Raw genomic sequence first — 27,453 nt, 5'->3', positions numbered from 1 at the left:
ATGTAGAAGTACCGGTATATATGGAAAATGTTTAAAAATCTTCTTTTCGAGAACTACAATGCATCGATTTGTCAGATAACTACGTCAGCACCCTCAAATAGTGTAGATTCGAAATTATAAAAGCCGTGATCTCAATCTAATACTGGGGCCCCAAGAGGTGTTCAAAGTTTAGCATAGAAATAAAGAGGGAAAATGTTGAAATTTTTTTTTCTAGGGAACTATAATGCTTTAGCTTGTGAGATAACTAGGCAAGCATCCTTAAATAATGTAGATTCCAAATAATTAAAACTTTAGCACTGGACTAATACTGTGGCCCCAAGAGGGGTTCAAAGTTTAACATAGAAAGATATATTGAAAATGTTTTTAAAAAGTTTTTCTCGAGAACTATAATGCTACAGTTTGTGAGATTACTATGCAAGGATCCTCAAATTGTGTAAACTCTAATGAAGTGGAACCAAGAGTTATCTTTCTTGTGTTCTGTACAGTCTGAGAGTTATTCCTCTTGAAGTGGAACTCTGCTATGTTCAGTTTTTCAGGTTGTGTACGTGCGGTCCCACCGCAGTGCTTCACATTTTCATTCCTATGTTACTATTTATGTTGTTCAAGCCAACCATAAACCTCGGACCATAACTGGGTCCCCAGAAAGGGGTTCAATGTTTAAAATAGAAAAAGCATATGCTAGAAATGTAATGTTACAAGGAACTGCTGTTCAGGTGAGCGATGTGGCCCATGGGCCTCTTGTTTTGTTAGTTTTTTTCGGCCCAGTTTACAAAATTATTTTCTTTTATTCCCCCTTGATATCTTCTTTTATTTATGAAATTATTTCCTTTGTAAACTAATGTCTGAGCCCAGTTATTATTTCTGTAACTATATCTTTAATGTAAGACGTTTTCACCATTGTTTCCTTTATTTCTGCTAAACTATCATGTATTGCTGTAATGAAGTCTGAATTGCCGTCTGGGGTTTGATCACTACTGCTTGTTCTAGGCTTTTTGGGGGGATTTTTGTCCAAGACCACTAGATTTTTGACTGATGAAGGCGCCAACTTTAAATTCAGCTAAACCATTGTTTTGCTCTTGTTTTATTTGGTCAATATCTGGGGTTTTATTATAGCAACATCTATGATTATACAAGATCACGTGATAGTAATGGAGGGACGCGGAAATTTGTCGGCTCCGCTAAATTATACTGTAAAAAGTTATAAGGATATCAATTTCTCCAAGGAGTAAGTAAAAGAATTAGAATTTTTTATGTATAGCGCCATAGGAAAGTGTTTTGAAGGTTTGTTTTTGTTAAACTGAGTAGTCGCTCACAATGGGAGATCGAGCGGACAAGACGGTGGCAGCAAACAAAGATTAGAAAAGCTAGCATAATTAGGGTTCCAATTTATACTGCATTTTGTGAATTATCTAAGCAATAACTGGTAATTGAACTACACTTTTAATACAACATCAACACCCCCCTCCCATCCCGCGCACACACACCAAAAGCAAAGCGCTCTTAAACATTCCTTTAAAAAATTATTTTACTTATACAAGTTAATAAAAATGATCATAATCCTATTTTTCATTTCTAGCACTTAATAAGAGTGTATAAAATCATTTCCGCATACGTAATGTACTGGTGGTGCCAGTCACGTGGTCACACTAACTTCCGGGTAACGTATTAGGGTGTACACAGAATAATTGTGATTAGAACTATACTCACTGTACCAGTCACGTGGTTATCCACAGTTCCGGCTACAGAATATTCCACAACCTGATCGTTGTCTACAAGTAGCAAGAGTGTCTTCAACAAGTTAAATGTGGTAAGTGAAAAGTATTTTGTTCAATGAATCTGAGAGATAAGTAAGCATTTGATTATAATATGGATCTGGAAGTTAAATTATCTATCTTGATTTTTTATCAACAATATTGCGCTTGAATGTTGATTTTTATCCAAAGTGAATCATGATCTTAGTCAAATATTGCAACTCAGAGTTCTTCGACTAAATAATTTGTACAAATTCGATAGATTTCACGAGTTTATCAACAATAGATACATGCAGGACGACCCATCTTTTCTTTATATAATGTCCTTGTTCAAAAATGGCGACCAAGAAATCCAAGAAACAAAATATATTCAGCTCGTTTATTTTCTTTATATTTGGATAAAAAAGATGCAATTTTTTTTTTAGTTGTTTAAACATATAAAACTGTACTCTTAAGAGAAGTCATTATTACAGCTATTTATTTCATTTGCTTTGTAACATAGTCAATATTTTACCTATTTGTTTCTGTTTTTGTTATATAGTAATTCAAATATACAGCTACTTTCTACTTTGCGTCGTCAAAGAGTTGTTGAATGATATGATTTTTTTTTTGGTTTGTCAATGAGTAATTCTATGCAAAAGCTTTCTTTTCTTTTTCATTTTACCATTTCAAAAAACAAGGTAATAAGTTTGAGAGAGAGAGAGAGAGAGAGAGAGAGAGAGAGAGAGAGAGAGAGAGAGAACAAAAACACAATGTACTACTGCTTTTTGAGTCTTTAGTTGCCATAACTAAAACCTTTCAAACTTTATTTATTGGCCAGGATATATATCATTCACACCGGAGATCCAATCTCAAATTAGATATGTTTCCTTGTCGTGAACAGCTTATTTAGAAAAGATCACTCACATAAAATTAAATGAATTAATATAAAACATGTATTACATGTACAGAGACAAATTTAATTTCTCTCAATAGTATGTCGAGTTAATTTTTTTCATTCTTGTAATTAAGGCCGTATAAAGAAAATGCCGTTTTACGAACTTTGACAAATAACATGAATTTGTAATGTTTACTGTGTTAGTTTTGATTAACTTGGTCAACTAATATGAATTTCCCTTATAAATAGTCTAACTTAAGACAATTTTCTTAGAAACCCTAAATATCAAGAATCAAAATATTTTCTAATTCAAATAAACTCTGATTTGTACTCACAATATTACAGGGTTTTTTTTCAATAAATTCAAAAGAGAACTATTAATGGCTAGTTTCTTAATTTTAAACTGACGTTTGGATGAAGTTGCATCAATTTATTGAAATCTGCATCCTATATAGGGATTGGATAACGTTTGGGAGTAATACATGTACATGTAAATCCTAAATATGTTTAAACATGATAATACATTTATCTTATCAATCGCCTCTTGTAATTTGCCAGGTTAAAAGTTAAAAATAATTTTATTTTCAATTTTACTTCAAGATTCTTTTTTTAAATTAAAAACAAAATATTTATTTTACTATTTATTTTACTAAATGTATAACCAAATATCTTAGCAAAAAACAAAGTCACTGTATTGTTTTCAATCAATTCAATATAACAAGAGTCCGCTTTATATATAAGTATTACTACTGATAGATAGTAAATGCGTTTGAGTGCCAAATCAAAACAAACTAGGTAATGAAAACGCATATTTAAAAAAGAAAATGCTGATCATATTTCGATTGTACTCTAATACTACTTAATTAAATATGGGAAAACTGTTGATATCCTTATTAAGCCGTACATGCATTTATATTTTCATATAACTATGCACCAAACAAACGTTTTTTTCTGTTATATGGCAATAACAATTAATACAAGGATACAGTCTTTAATCTTTGGAAATGAAGTTGAAAACCAAAAAAAAAAACCAAACAAGTAAGGAATTACGGTATCGTAATCTGCACTTCGAAGTAAAACGTCAACAAAATATGACGTCGTTTTAAATGTCGCAGTGACGTTAAGTTTTCCGTTTACTAATGCCGAAGCCAGAAGGTTAAACATCATTACTTTGTGTATGATATAGATATATTAATTATTCTTTTTTTTTAATACCAATAATGCCCATTTATTTGTTCAAGAATGGCGACAAAAAAAAAGAAAAGAAAAAGATTATATATTCAACTGGTTCATTTTTAAAGTTTTTGGATAAAACAGATGCAATAATTTGTATATTTGTGTTTAAATGTTAAAATGGTCCTCTTATAAGAAGTCAATACTACAGCTATTTATTTCATTTGCTTTGTAAAATAGACAATGTTTTACCTATTTGTTTCTGTTTTTGTTATAGAATAATTCAATTAAACAGGGGGTTTTTTTCGTCAAAGAGTTGATAAATTATACAGGTTTTTATAATATAATTTGTCAATAAGTAATTCTTTACAAAAGCTGTTTGTTTCTTTTCTTTTTACCACTTTATATACAAGGAAATAGGTTTGATTGATTGAGAGAGAGAGAGAGAAAGAGAGAGAGAGAGAAACAATGTACTAGTGAAGAGCTTTTTGAGGCTTTAGAAGTCAATAATTAAAGCCCTTCAAGTTTTAGTTGTTGGCCAGGAAATATATCCCCCACATCAGAGATCCAATCTTAAATTAGATATGTTTCCTTGTCGTGTACAGCTTATTGAAAATAACCTCTCACAAAGAATTAGATGAATTAATATCGAAATATGTTTCACATGTACAGGGATGAACTCAAAAGTATGTCCAGTTTTTTTTAACGATCGGTCCTTTTATGTCAAATTCAGTAAAAAATACTCTGCGTCTTAAATGAAGCTCTGCCATTCAGTCAACTGAATAATAACTGAATTGTAAGGAAACGTGACTGAATGACACAAATATGCCATTCAGTCACTTTTCAGTAACCTTAAAGTCACCTTTCAAATGACTGAATGGCAGATATTCATCCCGTTCCGTTTATCGGTTGGTCGAAATCTACAACAACGTAAGAAAAATCAGGGACTGCACGAAATAATCATGATGATATCAGACCTTAACTCATTTAACCAAGTTTATACAGACACACGGTAAAAATGACTTATCACCGAAATTATTCATCATGTTTTCTATAAATGTCTACAATCAGATAAACGAACTTGTATAATCACAGTTGTTTTTACCATAATTAGGGTTCCAATGTATACTGCATTTTGTGAATTATTTAAACATTAACTAGGAATTGAACAACAGTTTATTATAACATCAACACCCCCTCCCCCCGCACACACACACTAAAAGCATACCAGTCTTTAAAATTACATACGAAAAAACATTATACTTATTAAAAATGAGAGAACTCATATTCTTCATTTCTAGCGCTTCATAACTAAATTATTGTGTTTAAAATTATTTCCGCATTAGAAATATACTCACTGTACCAATCACGTGGTCACACAAAGTTCCGGCTACAGCATATTCCACAACCTGATCGTTGTCTACAAGTAGGAAGTGTGTCTTCAACAAGTTAAATGTGGTAAGTGAAAAGTATTCTTTTTAATGAATAAAAAAATAAGTAGACATTTGACTTTAATATCTATACGAAAGTTAAATTAACCATCTTGATATTTTATCAACAATATTGAGATTGAGTGTGCACTTTTATTTAAAATGATTTATGATCTGAGTCGAATATGCTCAGAGTTCCTTGACCTAAATAATTTGTACAAATGCGATAGATTCCATGGATTTATAAACAATAGATATATGCATGACCACCCAATTATTCATTTTTTAAAAATACCAATAATGCCCATTTATTTGTTCAAGAATGGCGACAAAAAAAAAAGAAGAAAAAAAAGATTATATATTCAACTCGTTCATTTTTTAACTTTTTTTTGGATAAAAAAGATGCAATATTTGTATATTTGTGTTTTAATGTTAAAATGGTCCTCTTGAAAGAAGTCAATACTACAGCTATTTATTTCATTTGCTTTGTAAAATAGACAATGTTTTACCTTTTTGTTTCTGTTTTGTTATAGAGTAATTAATTAAACAGGTTTTTTTTTCGTCAAAGAGTTGATAAATTATACAGGTTTTTATAATATAATTTGTCAATATGTAATTCTGTACAAATTTCTTTTTACCACTTTATATACAAGGGAATAGGTTTGATTGATTGACTGAGAGAGAGAGAGAGAGAGAGAGAGAGAGAGAGAGAGAGAGAGAGAGAGAGAGAGAATGTACTACTGAAGAGCTTTTTGATGCTTTAGAAATCAATAATAAAAGCCCTTCAAGTTTTAGTTATTGGCCAGGAAATATATCCCCCACATCGGAGATCCAATCTTAAATTAGATATGTTTCCTTGTCGTGTACAGCTTATTGAAAATAACCTCTCACAAAGAATTAGATGAATTAATATCGAAATATGTTTCACATGTACAGGGATGAACTCAAAAGTATGTCCAGTTTTTTTTAACGATCGGTCCTTTTATGTCAAATTCGGTAAAAAATACTCTGCGTCTTAAATGAAGCTCTGCCATTCAGTCAACTGAATTATAACTGAATTGTCAGGAAAGGTGACTGAATGACACAAATATGCCATTCAGTCACTTTTCAGTAACCTTTAAGTCACCTTTCAAATGACTGAATGGCAGATATTCATTCCGTTCCGTTTATCGGTTGGTCGAAATCTACAACAACGTAAGAAAGATCAGGGACTGCACGAAATAATCATGATGATATCAGACCTTAACTCATTTACCCAAGTTTATACAGACACACGGTAAAAATGACTTATCACCGAAATTATTCATCATGTTTTCTATAAATGTCTACAATCAGATAAACAAACTTGTATAATCACAGTTGTTTTTACCGTAATTAATGTTCCAATGTATACTGCATTTTGTGAATTATCTAAACATTAACTAGGAATTGAACAACAGTTTCTTATAACATCAACACCCCCCTCCCCCGCACAAACACACTAAAAGCATACCAGTCTTTAAAATTACATACGAAAAAACATTATACTTATTATTAAAAATGAGAGAACTCATATTCTTCATTTCTAGCGCTTCATAACTAAATTATTGTGTTTAAAATTATTTCCGCATTAGAAATATACTCACTGTACCAGTCACGTGGTTACACAAAGTTCCGGCTACAGAATATTCCACAACCTGATCGTTGGCTACAAGTAGCAAGTGTGTCTTAAACAACTTAAATGTGGTAAGTGAAAAGTATTTTTTTTAATGAATAAAAAAGATAAGTAGACATTTGACTTTAATATCTATACGGAAGTTAAATTATCCATCTTGATATTTTATCAACAATATTGAGATTGAATGTGCACTTTTATTTAAAATGATTTACAATCTCAGTCGAATATTCCCAGAGTTCCTTAGTTGTACAAATGCATTAGATTCTATGGGTTTATAAACAATAGATATATGCATGACCACCCATCCATCTTTTTTTTATAATACCATTTCTTTGTTCAAGAATGGCGACCAACAAATCGAAGAAAGAATATATATTCAATTCTTTCATTTTTTAACTTTTTTTGGATACAAAAGATGCAAGAATTTGTATATTTTAGTGTATTAATGTTAAAATGGTCCTCTTAAAGAAGTCAATACTACAGATATTTATTTCATTTGCTTTGTAAAATAGTCAATGTTTTACCTATTTGTATCTGTTTTTGTTATAGAGTAATTCAATTAAACAGTTTATTTTTTCGTCAAAGAGTTGATCAATTATACAGGTTTTTTTTTTTTATATGATTTGTCAATAAGTAATTCTGTACAAAAGCTGTTTGTTTCTTTTCTTTTTACCACTTTATATACAAGGGAATAAGTTTGATTGATTGACAGAGAGAGAGAGAGAGAGAGAGAGAGAGAGAGAGAGAGAGAGAGAGACAATGTACTATTGAAGAGCTTTATGAGGCCTTAGAAGTCAAAAATTAAAGCCCTTCAAGCTTTAATCATTGACCAGGAAATATATCCTTCACATCGGAGATCCAATCTCAAATTAGAGATGTTTCCTTGTCGTGTAGAGCCTATTGGAAATAACCACTCACAAAGAATTAGATGAATTAATTAAAAAAAACATGTGTCACTTGTACAGGGATGAACTCAAAAGTGTGTCTAGTTTTTTTTTTTTTTAACGATCGGTCCTTTTATGTCAAATTCGCTAAAAAATACTATCCGTCTGAAATATGACACGAAATGGCCATTTTGATCTCACTATAAACAGACCGATTATGTTACTCTTCTATGAACACTTATCACCAGAATTCTAATGCTATAACAAAAGAGAATGAACATGGTAAGATATGTTAAGGTGAGTTTTTCTGAACACTTTTAGTCCGGCGTACGTTTGTCTGTCTGTCTGTCAATCATTCTGTCTATAACCATTTGCATTGTTGACTCCTTCTCTAGAACAACTTGGCCAATTTCAACAAAACTTGACATATAGCATTATTGGTAAAGGGAAAATGTGTTGTTGTTTCTTTTTTCAAAAATTTTCTCAAAAACTAATTTGCCAAAATTGCTTTAACTTGTATAGAAGTGTTTTAAGGTGTTTTTTACAATGGAAAAAATAGAGACAATTTTTAACATTTCCATTTATAAAGCCAATTTGCCGGATAAGCTATCACTTGTGTAAAAGCATCCTTTTGTAACGTAGATTCAACTTTTATTTTCATATCATGAATCCTAAGGGGGGGGGGGGGAACAATGGGGCATGTTAAAAAAAAGTGATTATTCTAAATTTATAAATTTTAAAATATATGGTAAAACTTATACCCAACAACGGGTAATTGTTACTGCTGTGATTGTTTACGAATTTGTCTTAAAAAGGGGCAATTAGAATTTTACGCATAATTTTTTTTACGAAATGGACATGTCCGTAAAAATTAAAATCATCTGTAGCAAAAGGGGGGACATTTTCACCCTGACATTTTTACTTGTTACAGTTAACACCCATACAAATCAGAAAATCGTTTTTCTCTTAACGAGTCTTTAATTATTATGATTGTGTTTATTCATTTACCTTTATTTCATACGTGATATACACTTCACTTATTCCTATTAATATGGGTATCATCATTGATGTACACCATGTGCTCGTCTTAGTTCGATTTACCGGGAAAAAAAGAAAGACAACAGCATTTAATTTTTTCTCTTTCTCTCCCAATGTAAGCGATTCATTTTGATTTGGCATTTTAAATAATGGGTTAAAATAGCTTTGTATCCCCGCCATAGTATTGACTCTGAGTGATTAAAATCTAGCTAATAACGTTGCATAATACGTAGTTTTAAAAAAATACGCAAGACTGAATAGAAAGATCTAACTGTTATAACCTCGTGACCAAAATCGCTCAAATAAACCTACATGTACAGCCGTCATAGACTGAGCTGAAGCTTATGAACATTACTCTAATACGGACGATGTAGTAAATTTACGTGGGATGTTGTTTTACTCCTGTTAAAATTTACGCGTTTAATTATTACGAATTTATAAATCTCGTAATTATTAGCAGCACGTACAAAGATATCCGTCATACGGTATGTGAGCATCTTGACATTTTAAAATGTTAAAACTGTGGCTCCTGAATATTATAGACCCACTAAATGCACACGTGGTGACGGTACTTTCTTTTACTCCTTACATTTTTAGGTATGTTTTTTTCAGACACAGGATTTGAAGTACTTGTGCTGTGGCTAAGATAAGTCAAGATAACTTTCTTGTCTCTCAACAAACTCCGACTTCTATTTTGTCTAGTCAACATAAGCTATTACATTTTGTTGCGATAACTATCTCGACAAGATGAGATAACATATCTTGTATCTTGATCAAAATTTGTTGCATTTGCAAATGCTGCCATCCACAAAACAATATGATACATGTACATGTAATACTGCTTTTTGAGTCTTTAGAAATCCAAAACTAAAACCCTTCAAACTATAGTCATTGACCAGGAACTATATCCTTCACATCGGAGATCCAATCTCAAATTAGAGATGTTTCCTTGTCGTGAACAGCTTATTGAAAATAACCACTCACAAAGAATTAGATGAATTAATATCGAAATATGTGTCACTTGTACAGGGATGAACTCAAAAGTATGTCCAGTTTTTTTTAACGATCGGTCCTTTTATATCAAATTCGGTAAAAAAAAAATACTATGCGTCTGAAATGAAGCTCTGCCATTCAGTCAACTGAATAATAACTGAATTTTCAGGAAAGGTGACTGAATGATACAAATATGCCATTCAGTAACTTTTCAGTAACCTTTAGTCACCTTTCAAATGACTGAACGGCAGAGATTCATCCCGTTCCGTTTATTGGTTGGTCGAAATCTACAAACACGTAAGAAAAATCAGGTTCTGCACGAAATAGTCATGATGATATCAGACTTTAACTCATTTAACCAACTTTATACAGACACACGGTTAAAATGACTTATCACCGCAATTATTCATCATGTTTTCTATAAAAGTCTACAATAAGATAAACGAACTTGTATAATCACAGCTATTGCTACCATAATTAGTGTTCCAATGTATACTGCATTTTGTGAATTATCTAAGCATTAACTGGGAATTGAACTACAGTTTATTATAACATCAGCACCCCTCCCCACACTACCCCCCCCCCCCCTGCACACACACACACACCAAAAGCCCACCAGTCTTTAAAATTACATACGAAAAAACATTATACTTATACAAATTATTAAAATGAGAGTAATCATACTCTTCATTTCTAGCGCTTCATAATTAAATTATTGTGTTTAAAATTATTTCCGCATTAGAACTATACTCATCGTACCAGTCACGTGGTCACACAGAGTTCCGGCTACAGAATATTCCACAACCTGATTGTTATCTACAAGTAGCAAGTGTGTCTTCAAAAAGTATAAAGTGGTAAGTGAAAAGTATTTTATTTAATGAATAAAAAAGATAAGTAAACATTTGACTATAATATCTATACGAAAGTTAATTGTCCATCTTGATATTTTATTAACAATACTGAGATTGAATGTGCACTTTTATTTAAAATGATTTATGATCTCAGTCGAATATGCCCAGAGTTCCTGGAACTAAATAATTTGTACGAATGCGTTAGATTCCATGGGTTTATAAACAATAGATATATGTATGACCAACCATCCATCCTTTTTTTTTATAATACCATTTCTTTGTTCAAGAATGCCGACCAACAAATCGAAGAAAGAATATATATTCACCTCGTTCATTTTATAATTTTTTTGGATACAAAAGATGCAAGAATTTGTATTTTTGTGTTCTAATGGTCCTCTTAAAAGAAGTCAATATTACAGCTATTTATTTCATTTGCTCTGTAAAATAGTCAATGTTTTACCTATTTGTTTCTGTTTTTGTTATAGAGTAATTCAATTTAACAGGGTTTTTTTTCGTCAAAGAGTTGATAAATTATACAGGTTTTTATAATATAATTTGTCAATAAGTAATTCTGTACAAACGCTGTTTGTTTCTGTTCTTTTTACCACTTTATAAACAAGGGAAAAAGTTTGATTGATTGACTGAGGGAGAGAGAGAGAGAAAGAGAGACAGAGAGAGAGAGAGAAACAATGTACTACTGAAGAGCTTTTTGAGGCTTTAGAAGTCAATAATTAAAGCCCTTCAAGTTTTAGTCATTGACCAGGAAATATATCCTTCACATCGGAGATCCAATCTCAAATTAGAGTTGTTTCCTTGTCGTGTAGAGCCTATTGAAAATAATCACTCACAAAAAATTAGATGAATTAATTTAAAAACATTTGTCACTTGTACAGGGATGAACTCAAAAGTGTGTCCAGTTTTTTTTTTTTAACGATCGGTCCTTTTATGTCAAATTCGCTAAAAAATACTATGCGTCTGAAATATGACACGAAATGGCCATTTTGATCTCACTATAAACAGACCGAATATGTTACTCTTCTATGAACACTTATCACCAGAATTCTAATGTTATAACAAAAGAGAATGAACAAGGTAAGATATGTTAAGGTGAGCTTTTCTGATCACTTTTAGTCCGGCGTACGTCTGTCTGTCTGTCAATCATTCCGTCTATAACCATTTGCATGGTTGACTCCATCTCTAGAACAACTTGGCCAATTTCAACGAAACTTGACATATAGCATTATTGGTAAAGGGAAAATGTGTTGTTGTTTCTTTTTTCAAAAATCTTCTCAAAAACTAATTTGCCAAAATTGCTTTAACTTGTATAGAAGCGTTTTAAGGTGTTTTTACAATGGAAAAAATAGAGACAATGTTTAACATTTCCATTTATAAAGCCAATTTGCCGGATAAGCTATCACCTGTGTAAAAGCATCCTTTGGTAACGTAGACTCAACCTTTTTTTTTCAAATCATGAATCCTAAGGGGGAGGGGGAACAATGGGGCATGTTAAAAAAAAGTGATTATTCTAAATTTATAAATTTTTAAAATATATGGTAAAACTTATACCCAACAACGGGTAATTGTTACTGTTGTGATTTTTTTACGAATTTGTCTTAAAAAGGGGCAATTAGAATTTTACGCATAATTTTTTTACGAAATGGACATGTCCGTAAAAATTAAAATCATCTGTAGCAAAAGGGGGGACATTTTCACCCTGACATTTTTACTTGTTACAGTTAACACCCATACAAATCAGAACATCGTTTTTCTCTTAACGAGTCTATAATTATTATGATTGTGTTTATTCATTTACCTTTATTTCATATGTGATATACACTTCACTTATTCCTATTAATTTTGGTATCATCATTGATGTACACCATGTGCTCGTCTTAGTTCGATTTACCGGGAAAAAAAGAAAGACAACAGCATTTAATTTTTTTCTCTCTCTCTCTTTCCCGCCTTCTCTCCCAATGTAAGCGATTCATTTTGATTTGGCATTTTAAATAATGGGTTAAAATAGCTTTGTATCCCCGCCATAGTATTGACTCTGAGTGATTAAAATCTAGCTAATAACGTTGCATAATACGTATTTTTAAAAAAATACGCAAGACTGAATAGAAAGATCTAACTGTTATCACCTCGTGACCAAAAAACGCTCAAATATACCTACATGTACAGCCGTCAGGGACTCAAATATACCTACATGTACAGCCGTCATAGACTGAGCTGAAGCTCATGAACATTACTCTAATACGGACGATGTAGTAAATATACGTGGGATGTTGTTTTACTCCTGTGAAAATTTACGCGTTTAATTATTACGAATTTATAAATCTCGTAATTATTAGCAGCACTTACAAACATATCCGTTATACGGTATGTGAGCATTTTGACATTTTAAAATGTTTAAACTGTTGCTTCTGAATATTATTATGCTACTAAATGCACACGCGGTGACGGTACTCTCTTTTACTCCTTACATTTTTAGGTATGTTTTTTTCAGACACAGGATTTGAAGTACTTGTGCTGTGGCTAAGATAAGTCAAGATAACTTTCTTGTCTCTCAACAAACTCCGACTTCTATTTTGTCTAGTCAACATAAGCTATTACATTTTGTTGCGATAACTATCTCGACAAGATGAGATAACATATCTTGTATCTTGATCAAAATTTGTTGCATTTGCAAATGCTGCCATCCACAAAACAATATGATACATGTACATGTTTAATAGTTGTATTGTCGTATTTTGCTCATTATTTGCTCAACTCATTTCTCGATCCCCTTACGTTTATAGAAAGGCACGTAATCAAAATGAAATATAGGTAATTGCCCGTCAATTAGTGTCTTAAAAATTACCATTTGATATTTAATCATCAGGTGCAAATTCATATCTTAAGCTGTGTTTAACATGAATATTTAGGTACTTTGTATGCTGACTTATACAGCTTGAGACACCATGGATAAAAAACGGATGACTTAAGGTTAATATTGAACTACATGTAATTCAAATTAAATGATAAGATTAAAGATTAAAATAATAAGCAATATAAAAAACCACCAATTTATAATGTTTTGATTAGGAATGAAAACAAACAAAGATATTAAAATCAAATAGAATTTTCCAAAATAGGGCCAAAGTTATGAGGAATTATTTTAATCCTTAGCTTAACTTTTTCAATCGCATATAGTTTAATGTATTTAAGACAGTACAACTTTATAAATATGATATAATGACGCTGAACATATTGTGTTTTAAAAGGCAAAATAAGAATCAACATATCTATAGTTTTTGGAGGACGGCCTTATAATTTTCAGTAATTATCTTCTATGCAGATCAAAGGAATTCTGGATAATGAGTTCCAAACTTATTTATCAAATAATGTTTATAACTTATTTTGTTTTGTGAACGACAGTCTTTGCGAAATGACACGAATTTTAGTCAAGATGCGAGATATATTATCGAAATAGCTATCTCAACAAAAAAGTAAGTATTAATCGAAAAACCAAAAAGTTCTATGAACTTGACGAGATAGTCATTTTGACTTTACATGATATGCTATTTTGACCCAAAATTATGTGGATTGCAGAACTATGCCACCATAGGATATTTCTACAAACTGTGCGTCTTGATGTCATGTTACTGATCCAATTGAGGGTCAGCCCAAACTGAGTGATGACAAGTACAGTATTTCTTTCTCAAGCGGTTTTATTAAAGCGTGATCGTATAGTTACAACAATTAAAAGCAGCCCAAATCAAGAGTCCAAGAATCTATCTCAATAAGCGGAATCTGATCAACATCATTTTACATGGATATATATACGGTTTTACTTTTGATGGACAGTTCTGACTAGTTCGGCCCATTTACGACGATCATGAGTGAACATTTATTGTTCAAAATTAAGATTAATTGTTTATTCCTAAATAAAGTAACAAAACTGCCAATCAAAGAGTCTGGATGCATGATTTGAGTCTCCGAGTCCTGCGTCTCGGAGTCCCCCACCTAGGTATGAGGCATCACTTACCTATAATACGTTCATTCATACATGGCATAAAAGGTTACAAAGGTTAATATAACAAATACACAATGCATGACTCAATATAGAGTACCAGAGCTATCGTTGCAGACACAGAATCGCTAAATATGACACTTGTTTTTAAACTCTCAATTTGGATATTATTATGCCCGTATCATTCACCTTGTTTTATAACATCATTTAGGCATACTACGCAGTGCTACAAGATTCACAGAGTTCATTCTGTTAATTATCATTAGCACCATTCAGTGCGCAGTACCTAGGTACACTTAAATATCATAGTGACCATTATTTACTACTAGCAATTTAAGGTCATAGCATGGCTATCTGTTTACAATAAATAGAAAGATAGATAGAGAAAAAGATAGAGAAATAGATAGAGAGAAATACAGACATAGAAACACAGTGAGATGAACAGTTTAAAAATGTCATTTTTTGTAATTTGATAGTTTCATTACACATTAAACCAGGCAGGCGTAGAGAGAGAGAGAGAGAGAGAGAGAGAGAGAGAGAGAGAGAGAGAGAGAGAGAGAGTTTTAAAAGGACATTACATGTTGAAACTCTGCCATTCAGTTATCTTAATGCGCGGGGGTGTTAAGGAAGCATATGGACAATTTAGCGTCTTATTTTGACTGTTATATTCAAAATCGTGAAATTAAATAAATATTTTGAATAAGATCAAAAACTTAGTATTATCCTTTAAAACAGATGTCCGTGCAATAAAATCGGGTAGTACATTACTGCCACATTGGTGCATTATCACGTGACAACTATAAATAGCTTACGTATATTCCTTAACGTAAAATGTGATAGCACAACACTACCCCGCGGTTTCTAAAATAAAATAAACTTACCAAGTGAAGGCAAATCATCTCAGTTTAATCAAAACCGCTGCTAGAATTCTATGTTCTTCTTAATTAAATAGTTATTCATCCGGCTCTCGTAAAACCTTCCCAACTTTTATTACGTTTGCACGGAAAACGGTATGTTCCATCAGAACAACACAAAACATGGGATTCTAGCAGCACTTTTCAAATAAAGCATTGATCAAACTAACGAGACGTATAAAATTTCAAGTTCAATATATACGGGGTAGTGTTGTTCTAGGCGGATTTTTATATCGTAAACAACGACAGAGGAAAGCCTGGCCGATAAATAAAAGAAAATTTACATACCTTTTAGCAAATGATTGATAAAACTAACTCCTTTCCCAGTATTCTTATGTTCAATTCTCAATAAATCACACCACAATACTTTATAAGAGTTCTTAGATTAGTTATATTTTGACTCTGTTTACAATGCTTTCCGATCAAATTCACACGACATTCAACTTTTAGTCATGACGTCATCAATGTGTAAATCTACGTAATACAAACTAATTTCTGAAAAAAAAAATTGTCTTCAATATTTTTTATTTAAGGAATGAATTCAATATTTATTTGTTTTATACGATATAAAATGGTTTGGGGCAGTTTACGCTTTATAAACCGCGTTTTGAAAGAACTTCATTTAGTTGATGTGATATTACGCTCTAAAATTTACCAAAAAATTAACTATGGCATAATGCTCTTGAAAAATAAATTTTACCTTCAACATATCTATAATGTATGTGTGATTTAAACATGGAATATAATCTTACTGATATTGCCTAAAAAAAAAAACTTTATAGGTAAAAGTCACGATGGTAGAATTCTGCACACTATGTTAATTTCATTGAAATACAAAATTATAACTCGCTTCCCTTTCGTTGTGAAAACAACATCGTGACGAATAGAGACGAATGATCGATGTGTTCGAATCCATAAAATTTACGTTACTAAATTACTGATCGATGTTCATATATTTTATAAACTTGTCCAGTATAAGATGTTTATAGGCACCTCACATGCAGTGCATGTTTTTTCATACTACCTTGTTCAATGGAAATTATTTGTTACTATTAATATATTACTTAGCGTACTGACTTTAGGAAACCAATATATGGAACCTCTTCTTTAGGAACCGTTGGGTGTGATAGAAAATATACACATATTTGTGGTCCAATAAATAATTTGGTTTAAGGTTACAATTAATTTAACAGCTTTAAACTACAGGTATATGTATACTAGTATAGTAAAAAACATTGGAATTTTATATAAACCTGGATCACTTTGCTAAATGTATGACTATGTGTCTGTCTATCTGTCAAACCTCATATCTTGAGCACAGGTAGGAATTTCATATTTGTCTGGCTTATCAATGCTTTGAAGAATGACTGTAAAATATATAGATTAAATTTAAAAAAGCTTTTTGGCATATGCATTGTTTTTTTTTTCTTATACATGTTAAAAAACACATAACTGGCGTTTAAAATGATCAATGATACCCTACGCTAAATGTACCTGGCATGTATGTACATAGCCTTAATTCCTTGCTGGCTGGACGAAATTTCAAACCAAGTAGTGGGTGTATAGTGCGTCGTATTTCTTTCTACATTTTGATATCAAGGTCAAATTTCACAATATGATTTTTATCAATGTCCAAAAGCAGAAATTTAGATCAGAATTTTAGATAAAAGATTGTCAACTCATCCCCTTCCCCCGAATCTAGTTTCCCTGATTTAATCATACATCATTTATTCGATCATGTAGACCTTTACATAATTTGTTCATGGTTCACAAAATATTATATAAGATTTACTACCAATCCCCCGTGGTATAAAAATGTAGATTGTGTTAAACGTGTACACAATGTGTTCAACCAATTAAAGTTGTCATCCAAAGTATGTGCCCGGTTGATCACATGTTACTCGCCCTACAATGTCGGCCTATATGTTATCCGTAATTTGTTTTATCCGTATAATGATATGGTAATAATAACTAGAGTGAGTTCACTAATTACATGTTTTCTACCACTCGACTACAATTTTTGCTAATCGATGCCTAGAATAAAAAAAACAAATTCGTTATAAAAGTGTTAAATTTCGTCAATCTTCACCTATTAGGGATTAAAAATCAGTTTATTATATCCGTAAATTTGATATATCCGGATTCGTTATAACCGTTTCATATTGATTATATAGATTTGTGAAGAATTGAACCGGGGACTCAACAAAAATTTCGCTTTATCCGAGATTTCGCTATATCCGTGTTCGTACTAAACGAGTTTTACTGTAGTTAGTCAACTCGCATTTTTCCGCACCCTGCAATCGCATCTTTTTGTGCCTTTCTGGCATACTCGGAAAAACTCTGCAGGAAGGCCCGAGAAGTTGATTGCACACATCGTTCTCTTAAGTTCTGTCCATCAAAAGTTAAATCGCGTCAAATTGGTACATTTTTTTTATCAACTTTCTCTGTTAACCAAAGATGTCCGATCCAAGGTATCTGCCAGCGACGCATAACGAACTCGTCCTTCGTAACTCTCCGTTATTTTCCGCAAGGACGTTAATAAGTCGACCTGCGTTCTTAGTTACCCCGCTATGGAAAGTTCTATCCATCAAGACTTGTTCAATAAGTTCCAAAGCATTCTGTAAGCAGTTGGACAATCATCAACAAGAATTAAATTTCTGTTTTTCTAGACGGAAAAAGCCAAGTGACGTTCTGGAATTAAAGAAAAACGTCATGTGTGATTTACCAAAAATCTTATTAGATTACATTGTATTCTTACAAAAAAAAAAACAGAATCAGTGTATAACATTGTTTAATGACTTTTGATTGTGAATCTCGAAAATTGTTAAATCTAACTTGTGTAAATGATAAAAAAGTTAATCTCAACAAAGTATTGTTGACTTGTAAAGGCCGATGTTGTTGACTGACGGAAGTCGGTGTTGTTTTGATTCTTTCGTTAGTTCTAGATCTGGATACATATACCAACTTCGGTCAAACCGACTTTTGCTCATGGAACTTTTAAATTTTAAATTTTAAATAAAAGAATAAATTTGTATACTGTTAACTTGAAAAGAAAAATGAATCTATTTCGTCTAAGTATGGCTGAAATTAACGTTTTACTGTCCAAATTGCCAAGTTTTTAAAGATACCTGACGTCATTACGTTGCAAATCTGCGACGTGACGATAGTATAACCATTCTCTATTCAACAACCTGGTGTGGGGTGATTAAATATCTGACTAAATTTATTTTAATACAATTTTATTTTACACGTTCTTAAGGTTATTCACGGGTTTAAATTGTTGCGCCCTCTGCGCAGTGTATTGCATTACTGTCGTAAAATGCATACTGTATGCAAAGTACAATGTTCAAATATACCGGTTATCATATAAAGTTTTGATTATAAAAAAAAATACATAAATCATAAAAATTATTTTTAGTTAAATGAATTGTCAGAATAATGTTTAGAAGTACATGTATTTTAATCATTTGGCAGCGTCTTTAAAACCGACGTTATCCACGTCGGATCGATCAACGCCTTACCATGACGTCAGTTGAGACTTTGACGTAACAACTGACAAAATAAACGTCGTGCATTTTTTGTTGATGCTTCAATCATTTATCTTTTTTACGTTTGATGAGATATCGGCGCTTCTGATTGGTCGAAAATTTCGATACTTGCATCAATAAAATTTTCGCCGGATCTACTTTTCTCATTTGTTCTTAATTAACACTATACAATTTAATTCTGGTTGTAACGCTCTTTAGATAGTCTAAAAAAATTAGTTGATATCCTATAATGAAAATTGCCTACGTCTTAGTAGGACTAACGTCAAAAACGTATCAATACGCCTGACGTTACGTTTGAATTTTGTACAATTTTACGTCCTTTTAAAAGTCAAATGACCGTTTTTATCTACAGTTTTAAGCAAAAAATTAAATTATAAGCAATGAATTCACTATATATTTGTTTTATAAGATATAAAATGGTTTAGAACCGTTTACGTTTTTTTTGGTTAAATTTAATGACACCCAAGACACGTTTGCTTGGTGCGGTTTGGTGCAAGAGTGGTTTTATAATCATTAGAATCGTCCACCTTTTACTCTAATTATCTACTAATTTCACCAACATCTAAAGTGACATAGTCCTTGTGACATAGTCCTTGTGACATAGTCCTTGTTGTCAGATTACAGGTAGGGTACGGTGTCCGTAACTATGTTTTAGATTTGTTGTTTCCAGAATGAAGTTTAATTAAATGTTTATATAGAACTCCTGACAGGTTTGTGTGTGGGCTACACAGGTAAAATTGCAACATATGTTCAACATATGTTTAACATATGTTGAACATATGTTCTGAAACATATGTTCGCCATAAAAAACGAGCACCATATGTTAAACATATGTTCATAAACATATGTTCATCATATGTTAAACATATATTAAACATATGTTTTTGATAACCATATGATTACCATATGTTTATAAATATATGTTAGACATATGTTGAACATATGTTAATTTCATTTTTGTGTTTACTCATTTTCTTTATCCTTTGGGATTATTTACACAACATGTATCACATATGTCTTATGCATATTTGAAAATATGCCTTTAAATATTTTTCTTATTTTATAATTAATTGTTGGTACAAATTCTCTTTCTGAATTTCCCTCTTCAACTGATTATCCTGTTTTTATAACACTGAGTCTTTTAAAAATTGCATTAATTTTGCAGCTCCAGCTATCTAATGAAAACAAAACCAGAGATAAATATACATATCATTTTTATTTTTGCAAATATCATATAGACAAGTTTGTTATTCTCCTGTGAATTGTTCTCACTCACTGCAGCTTTAATAGTTTCTGAAAAAGAAACAGAGAATGTAACACTTTTTAAGATGGTTTATAAGTTTATAATTGCCTCAGTTGTTCCATTATTAAAATAAAAGTTTGAAGAGTATCAAGATCAAGTTGCAAATGCAACATGAGTTAAGTTTTTTCATTCTATTCCTTAAGTAAATTTTGTCAAACAGTGTTACTCATTACTAGTATTTGATATTCATTGAACCTAATTAACTTTACTACAATAATATTACAAGTTTAAAAAATATACATCATGCTGCAGTTTTGAAGAAATGTAAGACATTTTTATAATTATGTACTTACTTCTTCATAATTTCTGACACTGTGTTATTTGATGCCATCTGTGATGTGTCCACTAGTCACTGCATTCCTTAAATAAAAACACTTTTTTGCAATTAGCATGTAATAAAAATTACACTATAAATATTGATAAAGATTTTTTAAAAAGAAAAATGAATTGAATTGATATAAATATTTCAATGAAAAGATATAAATCATTGTACAATTTGTGTTGACACAAAATAATTCATTAGGAATTTCCCTGTGGGATTGTAAAGACTTTTTTCATTAATAACTGATTTAAAACAGCAATATGACATACTCGGTTGCTTTGCAATGAGCTTTGCTCTAGTTTTGGGGTCTACTTTCACTTTCCAAGATTTTAAATGCGTCTGATCTTAAATCTACATTTTTATGCTTGTTTACTATTAAACTTGTAAGGTCTTAATAAACTATAGACAGTAAGCTGTTGAGTTGTAGCTTTGTGTGAAGAAATTTACAGACCTAAACTTTTCTGAGATGTTCTACATTCTCTCATTCGTAAACATGGTAATTACTGTATGATTTATTCACTGTATTTTTAAAACAATTTCAACAACCTTAGAGGTTCAATTATAGAGCTGGTTTTTAAAAAGTTTAACAACAATGATGACCGTCGGTTGTTGACATTACATTATTTTATACAGTATGGTTTTTCAATCCGAATTTTCTAGAAGAACACAACTGCAGCCCGTAGATTGACTCATTGCCACTATATACTTTTTAAATAGGTAAATGAAAACGCATTTTTACCTTATAAGTACAAGTTAAAATCCATCCTGCAGATTGATCTTCTGCCTCCGTGACGTAAAATATGACGTGTGTTTATGAACACTAAATTTAAAACCGATTCAGGCTTAAATCCGGATTTGTTAACGAAACACTTCATATGAAAAAATTGCATGGCTAATGTTGATTATATAATTTGTTTATACACGTATTCATTACTACATATGTAAAAATTTAAGCCAACAAACATGTTTAATCAACATAACGCAAATTGAAAACATATGCTGATCATATGTTTTAAACAAACATATGTTCAAAATATGTTAAACATACGTTGAACATATGATTATCACAAATATATGTTAAACATATGTTTTGAGTCTGTTATATGTTTAACGTATTTTACAAACATATGTTAACAATATATTTCAAACATATGTTCAACATACTATGAAAAATTCATATGTTTAACATATGTTCAACGTATGTTCAACATATGTTACTCAAAACATATGTTGAACATATGTTGCAATTTTACCTGTGTATAATACCCAGACAGGTTTGTGTGTGGGCTATAATACCCAGCAAGGTGAGCGGTACAGCCTACAGGCCTATCGTTTTGTTTTAGTGCCCTCAATGTACTGCATGTACTCACTTGTGTTTAGACCCATGTGAAAATTCGGAACATTTCGGAAAACACAAACTTCAGTTCAACATCAAAAGTGACAGTCCTTGTGACATAGTCCTTGTGACAGAGTCCTTGTGACATAGTCCTTGTGACATAATCCTTGTGACATAGTCCTTGTGACACAATTCATTGTGACATAGTCCTTGTGACATAGTCCTTGTTGCCAGATTACAGGAAGGGTATGGTGTCCGTAACTATGATTTAGATTTGTTGTTTCCAGAACAAAGTTTAATTAAGTGTTTATATAGAACTCCCCACAGGTTTGTGTGTGGGCTATAATACCAAGACAGGTTTGTGTGTGGGCTATAATACCCAGCAAGGTAAGCGGTACAGCCTGCAGGCCTATCGTTTTGTTTTAGTGCCATCAATGCACTGCATGTATTCACTTGTGTTTAGACCCATGTGAAAATTCGGAACATTTCGGAAAACACAAACTTCAGTTCAACATCAAAAGTGACAGTCCTTGTGACATAGTCCTTGTGACATAGTCCTTGTGACATAGTCCTTGTGACAGAGTCCTTGTGACATAGTCCTTGTGACATAGTCCTTGTGACACAATTCATTGTGACATAGTCCTTGTGACATAGTCCTTGTTGCCAGATTACAGGAAGGGTATGGTGTCCGTAACTATGATTTAGATTTGTTGTTTCAAGAACAAAGTTTAATTAAGTGTTTATATAGAACTCCCCACAGGTTTGTGTGTGGGCTATAATACCCAGACAGGTTTGTGTGTGGGCTATAATACCAAGACTGGTTTGTGTGGTGGCTATAATACCCAGACAGGTTTGTGTGTGGGCTATAATACCCAGACAGGTTTGTGTGGGGGCTATAATACCCAGCAAGTTGAGCGTTACGGCCTGCAGGCCTATCGTCTTGTTTTAGTAGCATCAATGTACTGCATGTATTCACTTGTGTTTAGACCCACGAACATTTCGGAAAACACAAACTTCGCTGAATAACAGTTCAACTGTTTGCTTGGGTTCATATCCGTATGAAGTCCCTTCATATAGACATATAGAACAATGTAATATTTTAAACTAATATCAATTTTAAGTATTTTTTCATTCCAGTCTATAAATGTGTACTCGTTGCACATGACTGCAGGTAGAACGTCCTGCGGGCTTTCACACCTGTAAAAATTAAGCCCCGTCATCACCTGAGATTTCCAATTCGGTAAAAATGTTCGGTAGTTGTTAAGGACACATATAGATCACAAGGGACAAAGGGGTGGGGGGGGGGGGGTGCTGCCATCTTTGATAGACTCAAAGTTATGTCTGGAACTAAGTACATGAAATAATTAAATAGCACGTACCTGTGGAAGAATGATTCAAATAATTATTATTCGCCTGTTGAGGACGCCGGTGAAAAAACAAAAACAATTATTTGGGAAATTTATATTTTATTTCATATGTTCATCGGATATACCCTAGTTATGAATTTAAAAAAAAATACCAGTTATGGATTAAAAAGAAATACCGGGTAAAACATTGAACAATAGCTATTATTTAGAATCGACAAACGTCACAAAGCAATAATTATCAAATGCCGGTAATGGAGTTATCGGCCTTTAGTCGTGCACATTTATTGTTTGACTTTTAATGTATCCCCCCCCCCCCCCCGGAATTAGGACTTTCGGGATTTTTGAAAGTCGCCTTTTTTATTTTGCTTGTCAAGATTTTTAGATGCTAAATCAATTTTTTGTATGTAAAATTAAGTCAAATCTTTACTGCACTAAAGAGGTAAAAAAAAAAACTTCCTCCCTTCGATCACCCCCCCCCCCCCCCCGGTGTTACGTACCTGAAACTTGGGGCTACAAATCTGCAGGTACTATCTAGAAGAATGTCGCATAGCGGACCGCCGTAACATAGACAGAGACAGAGAGAGAGAGAGAGAGAGAGAGAGAGACAGAGAGAGAGACAGAGAGGCGCGTTAGGTTTAACTAACTAAAAAGGTTAATAGTTTGAGTTATCTCCCTTTTTACACGGAGTCATGACATCGCAGTCTACATGTAGATAAATAGCTTTCAACTACATGTAGTATATACAGTGACACACCAAGAGATGTCGGACACGGTCTTCCTTGACCCAGGCACGTATGATCGTTTTTGAGAGTCAGGGAGGAGGACAGACCTACAAACAATTCTAGACATGCAAAACACTGTAACATCGTAATCACGGTATTACTAGTATTCTCCTTGAATTACTGTACCTCAACTATTATTTTTTACATAGGGGCTTACTTCTATAAAAAAAATAACTAGGGGGAGGAGATTTCCATTGAAATTGTTATCCTTTGTTTTTTACTAATGTAGATCTAAGAAAAGTTTCCGCTTAAAAAAATGGGGAAGGGAATGGGGGTAGCCCCCCCCCCCCCCACTACCACCATTTGATGCTACGGGTCTGTAAGCTTTGTTGGTTGAAGAGTAGGTCGTGTCATGGTAGGCGTTGGCACGATAAAGACCGCCCTTACAATGCTTAAAGACAGGGATCTCGGGTGACCAGTATATAGATCTATAAATGATGGCGCGATTCCAGTGCATGCTTATATAAATGAATTACAACACATATATAATGATATGATAATACAATGATACATGTTATATAAATAAATATATCTAAAGTAAATGTCGTGTCATGGTCGGTGCTGGCACGATACCGAACCTCCACAGCTCAAAGAGTGACCACTATCTAGGTCGACAGCTGATTAAGGTACATCATACTCCGCTTACAAATACCAATAGTATCTGGGCTTTATTTTACGCACAATGCAGGTAGCCTTTTTTAATGAAATGTGTACAAATCAAGAATCATATGGTGTTACATTCTCAGTGTCAGCGAGCACCCTGTTTTCATTTTACTTAAAAAAAATTATCATATTTTAAAACACTCAAAGCACGGAATCAGCACCTTGAAGTTTCCTCCCCTCCCCCTTAGTCGACCTCCAACCTTCCCAAACCCGGCAAACAAATACCCCCCCCCCCCCTTCTTAAAAAAAAATGTTTTTAGTTCCGTGCATGCCACTTGTTTTTGACACAAAATACACCCCCCCCCCCCCCGTTCTTAATAAAAAAAAAATTAGTTCCGTGCATTGACAAAAAATAGGCCAATTTATTCAATTATTTCATACTTTATCAAAGTGCAATAGAAATATATTGGTGATGTGTTTCATCGAACCCCTTCTCAGTACCATATATTCAAACAGATTGATTGATTACACACGTTTATTATATCTCCGTACCCTCTTTATCTTTCTATCAATGCTCTCTATTTGTGTGTATTATTTCTAAAATAGGAAAACGGTCTAGGGAAAAGAAACTCTTTTTTAAATATAAGATTCATCGCATAGTCTATCTATATCATGGCACCCCCCCCCCCCCCCCCTGGAAAATTTAATGAATTATCGCAAAAATGTCTCGGACCCCCCCCCCCCCCCCTGCACACACAATTATCCTTTGGACCCCCCCCCCCCTCTCCCTTGAGAAAAGGTTTCATGATCGGCGCATGCATGGTAATTGTCGCAAATGTTTATCGTTTGTTTAATATCTCTATATAATGGTACCATTACAATGCGGGGATCTACCGCCCCCCCCCCCCCGGGAAAAAGGAAAATTTAATAAATTTTCGCAAAAATGTCTCGGACCCCCCCCCCCCCCCCCCCCCGGCAAACACAATTATCCTTTGGAACAACCCCCCCCCCCCTGGAAAAAAAGGTTTCATGATCGGCGCATGCATGGTAATTGTCGCAAATGTTTATTGTTTCTTTAATATCTCTATATATAGCGATAATGGCAATGGCGGTCAGATTTCTAATTTCATTCAATTCTAGTTTATAATTTGATTTGATTGAAGTGCATATGCCGACTATTCATGACAATTTGTTCAGTGACTTCAGTTCAACAAGTGCGATGTTTGTGCTGCTGAAATAAACACGATTTCCGGTGAATTGATGAAATTTCTTAAACATTGTAAACAAGTCACAGAGTACATCAGCTTCTGGGAAGGAAGATAAAATATGAGAGGTCTTAAAAATATCAAAACAAATTCTGACTAATGTTACTTGGAAATATGTAGACATATAGGATTGCTTTAGAAGTCATCTGTGGCATGAGTTCCGTCTATTTATACATGACATTTTTGTGTTACAGAAGTAGATCCACCATCACACCCACTGTACAGAAATTCCTGGATCCACCACATCTTCTTCTTCCACTAGGTTTGAAATTTTCATATTATTCATGATGTCGTATTCAACCACAGCCCCACCCCCCCCCCCCCCCCTTCCCCGCAAACACATGAAAAAAAGTTTTCTTTGAGCATATACCGGTAAATAACTGAAATATAAATGAGATTAAATGATTAAGAAAACTATGTTGATGATAAATACATTTATAAGTAAATATTCCAATAGCTTTTTATTTTTGAATGATTCATTTTCTGAGGCCAAACTGTGGGACCAAAACGACTTGGGGTCGAAACTATAGGATGCCGAAGCGACAAGCATCACTGTGACGTATATCGAACAGACGATAGATCAGAGGCAGCAAAAAGAAGGATAGCCGGTAAATTCGGACAGGACTCGTTAAATTCAGTCCTTTACCTTCAACAAATACACACTTGCTTTCTCTTTTTCACTTTCGGTTAATATTAGAAATAAAGTTGTACGACTTACCTTTTTTATCCGGATGTGTTGTTGTTATTATTTAAAACCAGCAAAAAACAAAACTTCTTTTTCCGGATTGATACAACAGTTGTCGACCGCGATAATTTCAAGGACTCGTTCCAAAGTTTTGATTAGGTAAGTAATATTTTTTTTTCACTCAATACACAATTTTCCCAAACAATTTGATTATCATATTGTGCTTTTAAGGGAAATGAACATAGTTTTAAGTGTTAAATCATGCTGTTTTTAAAGCAACATTGGTATTTTATAGTGTCCGAAATTAACGGACGAATTTTTTTCAAAGTCATTTAATTTCGGACATTTTTTTTAAAATGTAAGAAAAATAGAAAGTGAATTTTTTATCGTTAGTTTGAAAATTTATCAAGTCTATTAACGGTAAAACATTTTCAAAAACAATTTGCAATTATATTTTTTCCAGATTTTTCTAGATAATTAATTATTCAGTAACGTTTGCTTTTTATAATTATACATCTATGTTGATTTTTTTTAAATGTCTCCGATGCTATTAATTTTTATTGTTTTTTTTTAATAGGGAAAATTTTCTTTCAGCATGGCCAGAAAAAAGGCAAAAACAAGGGGGAGCTACCAAAAAAATGACCCCTCAGTTATGGAGCAGG

At 32.8% G+C, this 27,453-nt stretch overlaps 1 protein-coding gene and 1 long non-coding RNA gene across 5 annotated transcripts in view; both read left to right on the top strand.

Annotated features, from left to right (window-relative positions):
• LOC128171010 (uncharacterized) overlaps positions 1 to 27,453 on the top strand; it is a 555,905-nt gene that overhangs the window by 517,972 nt on the left and 10,480 nt on the right. The gene's annotated exons all lie outside the window — the stretch shown is intronic.
• Positions 1,695 to 26,342, top strand: LOC128171043 (uncharacterized). Its single transcript, XR_008241990.1, has 3 exons — positions 1,695 to 1,807; positions 10,546 to 10,657; positions 26,301 to 26,342. It is a non-coding gene; the product is annotated as an uncharacterized LOC128171043 (long non-coding RNA).

The sequence above is a fragment of the Crassostrea angulata genome, chromosome 2, assembly GCF_025612915.1.
Source record: "Crassostrea angulata isolate pt1a10 chromosome 2, ASM2561291v2, whole genome shotgun sequence".
Lineage (NCBI taxonomy): Eukaryota > Metazoa > Mollusca > Bivalvia > Ostreida > Ostreidae > Magallana > Magallana angulata.
The sequence above is the reverse complement of the archived record's forward strand: the minus strand, read 5'-3'. Positions and strand labels throughout refer to the sequence as shown.